The sequence below is a fragment of the Apium graveolens genome, chromosome 2 (genome assembly GCF_009905375.1).
Source record: "Apium graveolens cultivar Ventura chromosome 2, ASM990537v1, whole genome shotgun sequence".
Lineage (NCBI taxonomy): Eukaryota > Viridiplantae > Streptophyta > Magnoliopsida > Apiales > Apiaceae > Apium > Apium graveolens.
In genome coordinates, this window is record NC_133648.1 from 286,613,685 (window position 1) to 286,631,352 (window position 17,668).

The window sequence follows — 17,668 nt, forward strand, 5'->3', positions numbered from 1 at the left end:
AGGAATGCTTGGATCTTCAAGGAAATCAAGAAAAATTTCAAGTTAAAAACTTGAAAACACTATTCATTGTCTTCTTCATTGATTAAATGAAGAAGATTGAGAAGGAATTGATGGCTTAAACTCATGATATAGCCCTAACTAAGCATAAGGATGATTAGGGAATTAACTCACCAATTTAGGAAGCTTGGATCTTGAGTTTTGAATTTCTTGCCCTTTTGCAATAGTAAAAGCCGAGAGCAAGCTTGCTTGGATGAGAGAATGATTTTTGTGTTTTGATGAAAATGATTTGCTTGGCTTGGTTGGTTTGATTTTGTTTTTGTTTTAGTAAATTACCTAGTTGCCCTTGATTTTGTGTGGTTAAAAAGCCACCACATCTCCTTCCTTCCCATGTCATGCCTATGTCATGCTGTGATATCATCCTTCCCTCTTTGTCCTCCTCTCATTGGTTGGGTGACATCACTCTCTCTCTAATTCCCTTTGATTAACTTCCTAATTGTTTGCCTAATGACCACTGATCTGCTATACGGTTCGCTTAACTTTCGTTTTCGTTTATCGTTTGAAGGATCATACCCGGGATCTTATTACTTAGGTTCCCTTAACCTTTCTCAATACATTATATTCCTTTTTATGATCCTCTATTATAATCCTTTAATTTAAATCCTTTTTATCCTGCTACCTTATACTCAATTCTTTCCGTATCTAGTGGATTTCCGGGAAAAACCAAAGTGTTCGGAAATTAGATTCTGATGATCTTTACATACACTCATATACCATATAGAGTACTAATAAAATCTCAGAATATCCATAATAGAACCCCTACATAGTGTGGCATGAAAAGTTTTCTCATTCAGCAAAAACACTATTCATAAGGGTTAGAAAAAGTTGAAAATTTTGGGGGTTATTACAAATTAGGCCACCCATGACTAGCTTTTGGAATGGAGTAGATAAGTGTTGAAGAGAGAGAGTTAGAGGAGATTAGGGATCTGGAGATTTCTTGAAATTAGATAATGGTGTTATGATGATGTGATATATATTTTAACAAGATGATGTGACATTAGCTAACTTGTTGACTATTGGATAGTCTGTTCCATATAACGATTGCAAAGTTGTTAACGGGAGTATTACCAGTAAGGAAGCCTTAATGTAAATCTACGAATAAGATAATATGCCACGACAGTTGAAGTTTTCATCGATTAAGGAAGGTAATAGACCCAATGAAGGAGAGGAGATAAATGGAAGTGAATGGACCTTTGAGTGATCATTTCTTTAACTTGGTATCTGGTTATAAGAAGGACAACAACCAACTCATACAGTAAGGACAACTAGATGTGTGATTTTCAACATTTTTAACAAGTTTTCGAAAAGATTTTTCCCTTATAAAAATTTCTAAAAAAAAAACCTTTTTTGAATAAAATAAGTTTTAAACATCGGTTGTCAAGTTACTACTTGAGTTTCTTGTTTGTTAAAAAGACCCGGATTATCTGGAAGGATGCTGTTTCAGACTTAGTATTGCTAATTCGGAAAATGAAGTAACCTGCGATTATCAAGAAGTTGATTATTCCTAACAGTAAGGTGCAAGTATTGTTTGATAAGATTAACAACAGAACCACCGTATGGAGTAACTATTCATCCAATTACTGGGACTATCAGAGTTCAAGGAATTCATTGATTTAACGGAAGCCTGAGCATGACCGAAGAAGATCGGGAAGATTTCCAGACTTTTCTAAAAAAAAGAATACATTTAACAAAAGGATCGTTATGTTGAATAATTTATGGTTATTCTAAATTTAAAAGAGGAAACTCGAGGTTATCTGATAAGAACGCCATTATGATTAAATTTTTAAAGTATTATACATATAGATACGATGTTACAGATGCAAGACTTAACAAGTAAGAATTTACCATAGCACTTGGTTCGCGAAGGCATTTCAGCATACTTTTTAAGTTGTCATATGACACAATTGGGATATGATTGAACAAGCTCGAAAGATGAATACAAGTGAAATGTGGATGGTGACCAATGGTATCATTCTTGTCCTCAACATTACAGCGTATATTCCTTTTTAATTCCTAAAAACGTATGAACTCCTTTTCTTAATAAATTCTTTCTGATGATATCAAAAAGGAGGATTTTGCATTCTTTTCAAATTTAATTGTTCCCCTCAAGTTTTGCTTGCTGATTGGGACAAACAGTGTTATGATGAGACACTTTGTCGGAATGACGAAGAGTCGGGTGGGACGCCACCTAATCATGTGCTGTATGCCATACGGTATGAAAGACTGGCCATCTCAAGTACCAATGTGGTTGTCTCACATACATATTCAAATCATTACTTCCTCTTTCTTTTCAACTCTAAGTTTATTAAAATTGTGAATCCTTCTAGTTGTTTCGTCGTGCAGTTGTTCTTTGCGAGGGCTTTTCAAATAAAAGTCAACGTATTATACACTAAGCGGGCAAAGTCCCATCTACCTCTCATGCATGGAAAGGAAACAAGGGCATATGGCGAGAATTGCAAATTACTAGCCCTAGCCAGGGATGCACTAAGAGTCAAGGGAATCTACTTCAATAAGGAATACGTCTCCGAGAATGAGAATTTGCGATTTCCTGAGAAATATGTTATTTAGAATATGGATGTGATGACGTGGATGATTATTGCGGATACCTTATGCGTTAAAGTATTGAAAGATGTGAGAGCAACTTTATCGTATATCTCTCAAGGTTTTCTTGATAAGATGAATTACCCGGTCGAATTGATAAGATTATGACTAAAGGACTAGCAAGTTAAGAACGTGCAATTATTGAATAAGTAAGTACCAATGGCGAAATCGATATTTCTAGCAATAAGTTGTGAAGAATTGATATCATTTGAGATAAAAGGATTTGACATTATTCTAAGGAATGGATTAACTATTCAAGTGTGATGCCCAGGTAGACCGTCATGATGGAAGATAGTTCCGAAGACGCCAAACGAGAACATGAAGAAGTTTAGAGGACAAAGGAAGGTAAAGAACTTGTTAAGAATGATTTAAGATTACCGTGACCAAAATATAAGTGTTATAAATAAGGGTCAGGAGCAAACCGAACTTGAAGATTTTACAGTCTCAAGATATGTTTCCAGACGAGTTACCAACATTTCCTTTAGATAGAGAAAGTGAGTTTATGATTGATTTAGCACCTGAAATGAAGCCAGTGTCCAAAGCCCCGCACAGAATGGCACCAGATAAAATAAAGGAGTTACCAGAGCAAACGCAGGAGATAATTAGAAGAGGAAGCAACTGGACCTAGCGTACCCCCTAAAGTGCACCGACACGATTTGTTAATGAGAAAGATGGAAGTGTGAGATTATGTGTTGACTAGCGAAAGCTCAACAAGTTTACTCTCAAGAGCAGATATCTGTTACCTCGAACCAATGATTTGTTTAATTAAATGAAGGAAGCAAGGTATTTTTATAAGATTGATTTAAAACTGGGTATATTACTAAGTGAAGATTGAATTTATCGACATATCAAAGATAATTTTTAGAACTCAGTACTGTTGTTATAAAATTCTAGAAATGTTAGTTGGATGAACTGATATAACAGTGATATTTAAATTTAATGAGTAGAATCTTGAAGGAGGAATCTAGATAAGATGTACTTGTGTTACTTAAGAAGAACCATACAACCTATACAATGATAGCTGAGGAGTCAAAGAAGAAAGAAGAGGTATGAAAAGTTTACCACGTGAAAACTATAATGGCAGGAGGTATAATTCTTAGCATAGATAGTCAGTAAGGAGGAGACAAAAATGGGATTCAGAAGAAAAATTTAAAGACAGTATGAATGAAGAAAGACCAAAAGCACCAACAAAAGTAAGAAGTTTTATTATTAGACGGTTATTATCGGGAATTTATTCAAGATTTCTTAAAAGTTACAGTACCTTTGACGAAGCTAATTAGGAAAAGCAAGAAGTATTTATAAAATGGAGAAGGGTGAAGAAAGTTTTGAAAAGTTAAATGAAAGAATGGTTACGACACCTGTTTTATCAATTGGAAAGTATTAAGGAGATTTGATAGTTCATAGTAATGCTTCTCATAAGGGAATCAGATGTGTGTCGATGCGCCATAATAAAGTATTGTATATGCATCCAGACAACCGAAACCTTATGAGCAGAAGTATCCTACTCATAATTTAGGACTAGCAGTAATAATATTCGCTTTGAGAGATTGGGTAATACGATAATTAAGGAGAAAGTTGTAAGATCTATACGGACTATAAGAGTTTGAAGTATGAACTCCCGAGGAAAAGCAAATATAGTGACAAGAGATAAGTAAGAAGGAGAGAGGATGAACATAGAGACTGTACCAGAAGAATTATCTATGGAATTCTAGAAGTTGGAATTGGAAGTCAGGGTTCATGATCCCAAAAGGAGTAAGAATGTATAGTATGACTTTTCAGTCGGAGTTGTTAGAGAAGATAAGGAAGTATCAGGAAGAGGTAATGGATCAGGATATAAATCGTTTGGTAGGTGAAGAATTATGCACGCAAAAAGGATGATCAAGGTATTCTTAGGTTTTCTTCTAGAATTTGGATTCCACCAGTGACGGAGTTGAAGAATGAAATTTTACAGGAAGCTCATAATTCAAGGTATTCAATCCATTCAGAGGGTACCAAGATGTACAAAGATTTGAAGGAAGATTATTGGTGGCCAGATATGAAGAGGGAAATTGCGGAATGGATTAGCAGATGTTATACATGTCAAAGAGTTAAAGTAGAGCATCAGAGACCAAGTGAGTTGCTATAGCCATTGAAGATTCCAGAGTGGAAGTGGGAGCATATCGCCATGGATTTCATAGTTGGATTACCAAAGACAAAAGCTAAACATGATGCCATTTGGGTTATAGTGGATAGACTTACCATGTCAGCTTATTTTTTTGTCTATAAATAGAAGATTTTCACTGGACAAGTCAGTTCATATGTACTTGAAAGAAATCGTAGTTCGTCATGGAGTTCATGTGTCCATCATAGCCAATCGAGATCCAAGATTTAATTCAAGATTTCGGAAGAGTTTTCAAAAATGTTTGGGAACGGAATTGAATATGAGTACGGCTTACCATCCATAGACGGACGTCCAGAGTGAAAGAACGATCCAGACAATCGAAGACATATTGCGTGTTTGTGCTATTGATTTCAAAGGAAGTTAGGACAAGCATTTACCCCTGGTAGAATTTGCTTACAACCACAGTTATCATGCCAGTATTGGGATGCCACCCTATGAAGATTTTTATGGACGCAAATGTAGATCTCCAGTATATTGGGACGAGGTAGGAGAATGCAAAATACTTGGACCTGAATTAGTGCAGTAGACAAAGGAAGTTGTTGAAGTTATCGAGAAAAGATTGATAGCAGCACAAGATCGTCAAAGGAAGTATGCAGATCAATCAAGGAAAAATATGGAATTCGAAGAAGGGAATTTGGTATTACTAAAAGTATCACCGTGGAAGGGATTAACGAGATTTGGAAATAAAGGAAAACCGAGCCCAAGATATGTCGGACCTTTTGAAATTTTAAAGCGCGTTGGCAAAGTAGCTTACGAGTTGGCGTTACCTCCGTACATGGAGCACATTCACCATGTTTTTTTTTTCACGTATCGATGCTTAGGAAGTATAATCTAGACTCTAAGCATGTAATAGAGTAGGAGCCAATAGAGCTTCAGGCATATTTGTTTATGTAGAGAGTCCGATAGAGATTCTAGAAGAAAGAGAGAAAGTATTGAGAAATAAAGTGGTAAAGTTAGTAAGAGTATTGTGGAGAAACCCAAAGGTTGAAGAGTCAACCTGGGAGTTAGAAAAAGATATGAGAGAAAAGTACCCTCATTTATTTTCTTAGGAGATTCTGAGGTCAGAATCCTTTTAAGGGGGGAAGGATGTAATATCCGGGATATATCGTGTAATTGTTTTTGCTAATAAAAAATTATTATATGTGTTCAGTATCTATTTTGTGAATTATTTGTTAAGTGTTAAATGTGTTAGGATGTTTAAAAATAATATTTCATATACAGGTTTATATATTGTATATGTGTTGTGGACCCCAAACTTCTGACCCGGGTTTGGAGGGCGCCATATTAACAAATGCACCAGTCGTCTTATAGGTTTAATGAACAAATTGTATAAGGAGTACTTGGATAAGTTATAATTGTATTTATTGATAACATCCTCATCCAACTCAAGAACTAAGGAAGACCAGGCCGAACACTTGGAGATTTCCCTACGAAGGTTGGGAGAGCAGAAACTGTATACTAAGTTTTCAAAGTATGAATTCTGGTTGAAGTTTATTAAGGATTATGATTGTTCTATTATTACCACCCAGGAAAAGCCAATGTAGTGATAGATGCCTTGAGTAGAAAGAAAAGATTGAATGCAATTAGGATTGCTGAAGAATTAGCAAGGGAATTGGAGAAGTTAGAAACTGAAGTTCGAGTGCCAAAAGGTAGTAAGGAGCAATTGTATGAGATCACTTTTCAACCAGAATTGATGGAGGGAATTAGGAAGTGACAAGAAGAGGTCATGAATCAAGGATTGGATAGTTTGGCTAGAGAAGAAATTTGTACCTAAAAAGATAACAAAGGTATATTTAGGTTTTCCTCGAGAATATAGATTCCTAATGTGACTGAGCTAAAGAATGAGATTTTGTGAGAAGCCCATAATTCTATGTTTTCTATTCACCCTGAGAGTACTAAGATGTATTAGGATTAGAAGCAGAACTTTTGGTGGCAGGAATGAAAAAAGAAATAGCTGATTGGGTGAGTAAAAGTCACACCTGCCAAATGGTAAAAGTGGAATATCAAAGGCCAAGTGGATTGTTACTTCCTTTAGAGATACCACAGTGGAAATGGGAAGAGATTGCGATGGATTTTGTAATAGGACTACCAAGGATGAAATCAAACCATAATGCTCTTTGGATAATTGTTAGGTTGACAAAGTATGCACATTTCCTCCCGATTAACGAAAGATATTCTTTGGATAAGCTAATCAAGTTGTATTTGAATGAAATTGTAACCAAGCATGAAGTTCCTGTTTTAATTGTGTCTGACCGAGATCTAAGGTTTAACTCAAGGTTTTAGACGAAATTCCAGGAATGTTTGGGAACTAAGTTGAAGATGAATACATCTTATCATCCTCAGACGGATGGTTAAAGTGGAAGAACAATTTAAACGATAGCAGATATGTTGAGAGTATGTGCTTTGAATTTTAAAGGAAATTGGGATGATTATTTGCCATTAATTGAGTTTCCTATAATAATAGTTATCATGCTAGTATAGGAATGCCACCCTACGAAGCCTTGTATAGACGTAAGTGTAGATCCCCACTTTATTGGGATGAAGTGGGAGGAAAGAAGTTATTAAGCTCTGAGTTAGTGCAGCAACCCAAAGACGCAGTGGTGTTGATTCGGAAAAGATTAGGAGCAGCTTAGGATAGACAGAGAAAGAACACGGACTTGCATCGAAAGGACTTGGATATATACATAGGTTCGTTAGAACTGTTGGAAATGTCACCTTAGAAAGGATTGGTTAGGTCTAGACAGAAAGACAAGCTGAGTCCTAGGTATATCGGACCGTTCGAGGTTTTGAGAAAGTAGGTAAGGTTGCCTATGAAATAGCGTGGTAGCTGCAGCATATCCATAACGTGTTCCACGTATCTATGTTGAAGCGATATGTTCCTGATTTAAACCAAGTCACTGAGTAGGAGCCAATCGAGCTTTAGCCAGATTTGTCCTATGTAGAATGGTCGATCCAGATCCTAGATCGTAAAGAGCGAGTCCTTAGGGATAAATTGATTCCCATACTGAAAATACTGTGGAGAAATCCTCGAATAGAAGAGTCTACTTGTGAATTAGTCAGATATTCTTGACAAATATCTTCACTTATTTGGTTAGGTAAGATTCTGAGGACAAAATCTTATTAAGGTGGAAGGATATAACGACTCGTATTTTTCTATTATTAAAAGTGTAATTATTGAATAATTAAATAAATAAAATATGCATATTGGGTCTGTCAGCTGTGTTGCCTTATTATTAGCCATGTGTGGGTTATTGGTGTCCGAAAATTATTTGTATAATTAATTGCTGAGCAATATTATTTTGTTTTCACTTTTAAAAGTGATTTTATTGAAAATTTATTTTCATAAATATTTGAATTGTCTATAAAATTATTTTTATGGTCTTATAATTTCAATAATTATTTTAGGAAATTTATAAAATTTAGAACTCAATATTTCATCAATTATTTATTCCTAAATAATTTTTTGATTGCATTTAAGAGTAATATTCAGTATTAAATTCCTGAATATTTCAAAAATTATGAAATTCATATTTTCTTAAGTCTTGAATATTTCCAGAATTTTTAAAATTATTTCAGAGATTTTACGGATTATATTTACCCGCACGTTTGTTCGTTATATCGCGAAATGCAGGTATGATGCACGATTCAAAAATATTTTAAAAATATAAAATTTTTATTTTATTAGTTTTTAAATATTCCGATAAATTTGGTAGTATTTCAGTAATTTTTCGAGTTAGTTTTACACGCACTTTTGTTCATTCACTCGTTAAATGCGGCTATATTGCGTATTTTAAAAAGGTTTTAAAAATTATGAAAATTTTATTTTTATTAGTTTTTAAATATTCTAGGAATTTTAAAATTAGTTTGACAATTTTCGGGTTTTATTTACCCACACGTTTAGTCGTTAAAATTTCGAAATGCGGGTTTGTAATCGAAACCAGGACACGTTTTTTCTTCCTGTGAATTAGAAATGCACGTGGCAGCTTCTCATCCTTTTGCTGCTACGTGTAGATGTATAAAAAAAAGATAAAGAAAAACAAACAGCATCACCCCCTCCCATCCTGCCACTCTCCCTCCCTTCCCTCGTCACCCTCTTCCCTAGTTTCTCTCTCTCTCTACTCTCCTTTTCTCTATCTCTTTTTTTCTTATATTTATATATTTCTAATTTTCAACAATTCATATCTTACAAACCATTTATCCAACTTTCAATTGCTATATATAGAAATGATCAGCGCTTCGATACATACGCAAAGGTATATATATTGCAAGGTTTTCAGGAGATAATTTGTGGGGCATAATTCCGTTTTAATTTATTTTGGGTAAGGATTTCAAAATTCTGATTTTGTACTTGGTTATATTATAGCATGTTAGTGTTTAAATATTTATTTCATAATTTTTAGAAGTTATTGTGAGAATCTCTTGGTCGTGTTTTTCGGGATGCTTATAAGTACAAATATAAATTAATGTGTATTTTAATTTATTAGTTTTATTTATTATCAAGCCAAATAATATTTTAAAATTATTTTGAGCTTTAAAAATATATGGAGTATGGAATATTCAATTAATATTAGTATTAATTAAATTATTCTTATTTTATTTATAGAAAATAGACCATTTGTTCGTTTAATATGAAACAAATGTGTCTAGACTCAGAAAAATATTCCGATTTTGTTAAAAATACTTTCAAGACATAAATTCTTTTATTTTGAAGGGTCACTTATTTTGCAAGTCAGTTTTGAGTCACGTATTTATTAAAAAAAAATCATATTTTCACTCAATTTCCGTTTTACACATACCGAGTCGAGTGTGGTGAGAATTTGAATTACGTGTATTGTGAATTGCGTTGTTGGTGATTGATTGTGTCGATTATGTTTCGACGGGAAGTCCGATAAATAAAGGAGACGATGCCCGATTTTTTTGAGAAATGGATCTCGAAAATACTGGAACGTAAACTATAATTATCGGGAATACCAATCGTGCGTATGTACGTATATGTATATAAATAAATACTGTATAAACCCTGATTGTTACGTGTGTTATAATTATACGAATAATTACGAGTCCGAAATTTGGTATTGTTCTGGTAAAGTTGTTGGCGAGGATATGTCAAGCATAATTGGTCGTCTAACATAGGATATTTCGACTCTGTAGGTTCTAGTCGGCGGACCCAAGAGGTGACGTCGGACTAAAGATAGCCTAGTGGTCAGTCGACAAGCTCAGCAGGGTTCCAGTCGAAGGACCTGAGTATTGAAGTCGGATACAGGATAGTCTAATAGTTAAACGATAAAGCCCGAGCGTCCAAGTCGATCCAAGGTCAATCAATAATAGTTGTAAAGCCTGCAAGGCAAGTACCCCTGACCATACTTTTGTGCTTCAATACATATGAATAAACTGTTATTGTATTTTTGAATAGGAACAGAAACATTTTAAGTTACGTATCCCCTGTAGTTGTAACTAATAGTTTTAAATTTGTTTCGAAAAAAAGTAACTTTGAAAAGGTATCTATCTCTGAATGAAAATGATTTGTGGAAGCAAGTTTATGTGTATTGTTAAATGAATGATTTTAAACTGAGATAGGTACAAGTGATTTAAAAATTGGATAAAAACGATAAGATATTGGATACATAGGGGCCAGAGTGGCCTATTGAGGTTGTGTAAGCGGCTAACTGGGTTGCGCGCACTATTAAACCGATTAGTCCAGCTGGTCAGATGGAGCCGTCTGGTGTTGATATCCTGATCAGCTGTCTTCACATATCCACTACGTATCTGATTTGGTTTTATGGTTTCTGTAATGGAACAACTGATTTATACAGTTGAGTTATAAATGAAAATAGCATGCTAAAATTGGACTTTGGTTACACAACACACGACTGATGTTATTATTTTACAGAGCATTCTAGTTGTTGATATCCAGTTTATACCTATTTTACTTGTGAATGAGTTATAATTTATGTTCCTATAACTGTTTTATCATAAATTATTTTACTTATTATTCATATAGTGGTACTGCTGAGCAATTGATTACTCACCCTTGCAGAATGTTTTGTTTATGTGTGTTGCAGATGCTTAGGAGACTCTTCCGTCGTAGTCAGGGCAGAGTTCCAGTTCCTTCCACACCAGGCTCCCCCAAGCTAGTTGTGCCAGACCAGACGTGGTCTGTTGAGTTGCTGTATTAAGTTAGTGTGTTAGATTTGTTTAATAAGTTTGGTTTTGTAATAGTTGTAACCTAAGTCATACTTAAACCTGGAAAAGATTTTCGGAAGAAAAGGGTCATATTTATAAGTTTAATTGTATTATATTGTGGTTGTTGTTGTTCATGACGTCAACTCCTGACCCCGGTGTTGAGGCCGTCACAATCAATGGTGGCTTGGATGGCTGACTGAGTCTGATGGACAATCTTGAAAAGTATGGATTTTAAATGATAATCATTTCAATCCTTGGTGAATATCCTGGACGGAGTGCTTGTGGTTGAGCTAGGTCCTGCATCTCCCCCTATGTTCATGCCGGTTTCATCGACATCCTCTTCTTTAAAGTCATCTTCAAAAGAGCCACCAGAATCTAACTCAAGATCATCACCAGCTGTAGGTGGAAGAGAGTTGAGTGCATCCTTTTCCCTCTGTATGGAGGCTATATTATTGTACCAAATTGAAAGTCTTCTCAACATCCTCGTTGCCATGTTCAGCTAGAATCTGATATGTTGGAACATGATGAGTAAGTGCCTCAACATCGAAAAAGATTGAATCTAGAACAACTTGATATTCTTGTTAAAATAGTTTCTCCTTTTCTGCATCATTGACATCCTTTAACTCACTAGCAATGGGATCTTCCCATTCTTCTGTACCCGCTTTTCTCTCTTTTTCTCTCTCTTTTTGCATCAAGGGCTCCCCTTGGCTCACCACCTTCACACCCTCTCCTTCACCATCTAAGGTGAGACTCCTCTCACTCACTTTTTCCATGCTAAAAGAAGTAGCATGCATACATTCACTCTTTTTCTCTCCTTTTTCCTGGGAGCAACCTAGCCTCTTACTCATATCACTCCCTTCCCTCAGTCTTTAGAGTGATTGAACAACTACTATGTCGTCTACACTTGTAACAAATTTAGAGATTTCACGAGGTGCAGAGACCATCAACGGATGAGTAACATCCGTCGAAGTAACAGCTATGAATATCAACCGATGAATGATATTAGGCTTATACATCGAAGGAAAATCACTTATCAACGGATGAGGAATATCCGTCGAAGAAGTAGGAATAATGGAGATTTGAGTAGAAACTATTGTCGAATCTGTGGAGATTGATTTTAAATTTAGGTACACAAATTCTTCAACAGTTTTAGAAATAATTGGCAACTGAGCCAACAAATCATCAATAAGATGATGCTCAGGTGCTTTAGATTTTCGCTCCTTCATGAGTAAAAGAGATGGAGAATCAGGAATTGATGTGTGTATCATATCCACATCCAGAGAGATAGTTTTAGAGTTTTGTGTATGTGGTGTTTTGGTAATGAGAGATTTTGGATGTGACTCCATATTTGTTGGAGACACATCAATCTGAATTTGAGATGGTGCATTAACCGAGTCTTTGACTGCAGTTGGCACTGTGTGCGCGCCCTGTGACTCCCCCAATGGTTTTAATTTCTTCTTTCTGATATAGGTTTGAGTTTAGTGTGAGTCCCTTCCCCTTTTGGCCTATGCTCTTGGTTGAGAGCTTGTTTCAATAGTTACATCCTTTTGGGAGGATGTAACCAGCAGTGAGCTAAATTCCTTATTAAGCACTACAGTGCATTGGGAGACTATAGTGTGGTTGGTTTGGGTCGCACACCCTCAACTTCCTTATGCTTGGGGCTTCTTTGATGTACACCCCTTCCTTCACCCATCTGACTACCCTGAGCATTCCCCTCAAGTGAAGTAGTAGATGTTACAACTGATATCTTTTGAGAGATAACAGAGGCTGACTTCTTAGACTTGGATTTAGATTTAAGTTTTGTGGTTTGGGTAAGCATCTGTTTGGTCACTGTCACATATGCCATTGCCACAGTTGAAGTTGAAGAAGTAATGGGTGAAGAATAGATTGGAGCAGAAGTATTTACCTCGGTTACCTGTTGTGCCTCAAAGAATGGAAGATAGTTGAGAGGCACTCCATTGTTGAGGTTGTTCCCACTCAAATCTGCAAGAACTCTATTTTCTTGAACCCAACAATCAAACTTATTTTTTGGGTTCTCAATTATAAGATCCTCAGAAACAAATTTAGCTATCATCATAAAGAATCTAGCATAATATATGTTCTTTGACCTCTTCTTAACATCTCATAATTTATACCCTAATTCTATCATGACAGAGTTACTAAAGTTAAAGTACTTGTCATTCAAAATCATATATAGCATGTTAACCATGGAGTAAGTAACTGCATCAAAGTTGCTAATTTTTCCAGAAAATACTTTGATAAAAGAATCACAAAGAAAGCTCCATTCTTTTCTAAGGCCCATTCTCCTAACCTCTCCTAATTTGGTAGAAATGAGAGAATAGCCCATAGACCTAAGCATGGTGCTCACATCTGTGTCTGTGTGTGGAACATTAGTGTTGTTTTCAGGCAAATGAAAGCATGCTTGTATTTCATCATAATACAATAATCCTTACCTTTCAGAGAGAAAGAAATAGTTTTATCGTTGGAGTTGTACACCGCTGTAGTCCAGATCTGCTCCATAACTTCAAAATAGAATACTGGTGACTCAAGCATAACATAGCTTAGTTTGCAGTTGCGAATGAAGTCCATCATCTTGTGATAGTCCTCAAAAGCAGCAATGTTCTTGTCCACCAGTGCCACGAAGTTGTTCTTCTCATAGAAAAATCCAGATTGAGACATAATCTTGACTACGAGTGCCATTGTTGTGATTAGAAAGCAGTTACAAAGAAAGGGAGGTTATGGAGATGAAGAGAGTAAAAGTTGCTAAGTAATTCAGAGAGAGATAAAAGCGAAATACAGAAATGAATTAGGCTTTTATACTAACTCTGAAAAGGATTAATAAATAAAATAAAATATCCAATGAAATTTGCCAAAAATAACCGTTTAAAAATAAAGTAGACTATAGAAATTCCAAAACTTAACCATTAACAGATACATACAGGCTATAAGTAAAGTCGACGACTAGGGTTTGGAATTAATGGTTAAGACTGAATCAATTTAATGGATGCATGATGTACCTTTATCCTTTGAAATATAGATTTAATGGTTAGCACCTTTTCTGTCTATTTTGTAACCTGCATAATCTGTATCTGAATCACTAATTAGATCAAAACCAGAATCTTTATGATACCAAATGCCAAGTTTTGATGTTCCTTTGAGATATCTGAAAATTCTCTTAATAGCTACTAAATGAGATTCTCTAGGATCAGCATAAAATCTAGCACAAAGATAAGTAGCAAACATTATATCTGGCCTACTGGCTGTTAAATATAAAAGTGAGCCAACCATGCCTCTATAGCTTGAAATGTCCACAGACTTTTCGGTAGTGTTCAATTCAAGTTTAGTGGCAGTGGCCATGGGAGTTTTTGCAGATGTGCAATCCATTAAGTCAAACTTCTTTTAAAGATCATGAATATTTTTGGTTTGATTAATGTATATTCCACCACTAACTTGCTTAACTTGTAAACCAAGAAAGTAAGTTAGTTCTCCCATCATGCTCATTTTATACTTACTTTGCATCAATTTGGAAAACTTTTTGCAAAGTTTCTCAACTGTAAAGCTAAATATAATATCATCTACATAAATTTGAATAAGTATACCAGAGCCATTAACATTTCTAAAGAAAAGGGTATTGTCAACAGTACATCTTGCGAAATGATTTTATAAAAGTAACTTTGATAGGGTATCATACCAGGCTCTAGGTGCTTGCTTCAATCCATAGAGTGCTTTCAAAAGATAGTAAACATATTCTGGAAAGTTGGGGTCTTCAAAACAAGGAGGCTGAATGACATAAACTTCCTACTCGAATTCTCCATTTAGAAAGGAACTCTTTACACCCATTTGATAGACTTTGAAACCGGCATCGACTGCATATGCTAGAAAAATTATGATAGCTTCAAGTCTTGCAACAGGAGAAAAGGTTTCATCAAAATCTATCCCTTCCTGTTGACAATAGCCTTTAGCAACCAATATGGCTTTGTTCCTTATGACTATGCCATTCTCATCCATCTTGTTTCTGAATACCCATTTGGTGTTAATAGAATTCTTGCCTTTTGGTTTGGGTACCAGCTTCCATACTATATACCTTTCTAATTGTTTTAGTTCGCTTGCATGGTTATAACCCAATTAGGATCCAACAAAGCTTCTTCTACCTTCTTTGGCTCTTCCTGAGACAGAAAGATGCTGTATAGACATTCTTCTTGAGTTTCTTTCCTTGTTTGCACTCTTGAATATGCATCACCAATAATTAGTTCAAATGGGTGATCTCTAGTCCATTTCCTTTGTTGTGGTAGATTAGCTCTACATGAAGAGGCCTCGAAGTTGTCTTGATGTGTGACTGAGTTTTGATTATTAGAAACTCCCCCTGAGTTTGTAGATCTTTGACTTGAAGCTGAGGTCCTTTCTTTGTGTGATCTAAAATGACTTTCAACTCCTATTAATGGTTCAACGGATGCTGAATTTTCCCTTTCAACAGATGATTTAGTTTGTCTCACAACGGATGATGCACCTTATCTTTCGACGGATGTAGAATTTTGTGCTTCATTTGTTGCTGACTTTTCTGCATTTTCCTTAAAATATATTTCTTGAGCACTTTCATCATCACTATCGTCACAGTTTATTTCAACATTGTCAAATTTGAGGCTTTCATAGAAACCTTCATCTTGCAGTCCTTCAATCTTCTTATCATCAAACACAATATGTACAGATTCCATAACAATGTTGGTTCTCAGATTGTAGACTCTATATGCTTTTCGCATAGCATATGCAACAAATATACCTTCATCGACTTTAGCATCAAACTTTCCATGTTGATCAGTTTGATTCCATAGAATGTAGCATTTGCATCCAATGATATGAAGAAAGTTAGGTGTTGGTTTCCTATTCTTGAACAACTGATAAGGAGTCATGCATTTTGCTTGATTGACCAAAGAAATATTCTGAGTATAACATGCAGTATTTACAGCTTCAGCCCAAAATTAAGTTGGTAACTTTGATTCTTCTAGCGTTGTCCTTGTAGATTCAATAAGAGAACTATTCTTTCTCTCCACCACTCCATTTTGTTGTAAAGTCCTTGCTGCTGAAAACTCATGCATGATCCTATTTTCTTCATAAAACAACCTTATTGCATAATACTTGAACTCAGTTCCATTGTCACTCCTAATTCTTCTAACTTTGAGATCAGGATGATTGTTGACTTGCTTTATATGATTGATAATGATTTCACTAACTTCATCTTTAGATTTAAGGAAATATGTCCAAGTGAACTTTGAGAAATCATCTACACTCACAAGGAAATATCTTTTCTTTGATATTGACAACACATTAACTGGTCCAAATGAGTCCATGTGCAATAGTTGCAGTGGTTCTTCAATTGTAGATTCAAGCTTCTTCTTGAATGATGCCTGGATCTGTTTTCCCTTTTGACAGGCATCACACAGTCCATCCTTTGAGAACTCAACTTGAGGAATGCCTCTTACTAGGTCTTTCCTGACTAACTCATTCATTGTCTTGAAGTTCAAACGGGACAGCTTCTTGTGCCATAGCCAACTTTCATCTTGACTTGTTTTGCTGAAAAGACAAGTGACAGATTCTGAATTTGATGAGTTAAAGTCAGCCAGATATACATTTCCTTTTCTCACTCCAGTGAGAACCACATTGTTGTTCTTCTTGTTTGTAACAACACAGGCTTCTGAATTGAATGTTACAGAGTTGCCCTTGTCACATAGCTGGCTCACACTCAAAAGATTTTATTTTAGTCCATCTACTAGAGCAACTTCTTCAATGATGACATTTTCTTTAGAAAATAGGCCATATCCCACGGTATAACCTTTGTTGTCATCTCCGAAAGTAATACTTGGGCCAGCTCTCTCCTTGAAATTAGTGAGCAGGGTAGAATCTGTGAGTGTATACTGAAAATATTTATTTGAAGTATGTACATTTATTTCTGGCCAGTTTATTTGAGAATAATTTGAATGTTTACATGTCTAATATTATATATTGTGAACAATCTAGTATCAAATGGGATACAGAATATTAGATTGTTAAATACGGTTATATAATATAATAAGGTTCACAACACATGTGGTGTTGGACAATCCACTGGTATGGTTGTAGTATTATTTAGATTAGTTTATATTGACTAATAAATAATACTAGTATACTTTGTGTATATTGAACAGGATCAAATTTAGAATTGTTCCCTTAATACTGATTAAGAAGGAGGACTAAGATTCTATGTTATTATTAATGCTTAGGTTCTTAATCCGGAAATAGTAATTGACACGTGTATATTATTTACATGCTTTGATTTATATATGAAATAATTCTTTTGAATTATATCATTATATTTTGGGTGATGGAATTATATACATGGTGGATATTATTTATTGAAGGAATCCATGTCCTGATAATATTCGGGTTAATGATGTCCCCTTGAAAGCTCAAAAAGATTTAATTATGTGAAACCCTGCAGGTGGAATTTATTCTGGCATAATTAAATAAAGGTTGAGTGGATGATCAAGGATAAAAGATATTAATTAAATAAATTATCAATAATTTATTTAATTAATGGACATATGATATTTTAAACATGGGGAATTTAATAAGCAAATAATATTGGAACCGAAATAATTAAATTACGGTATTAGGAAAGGTAGTGCAAATATT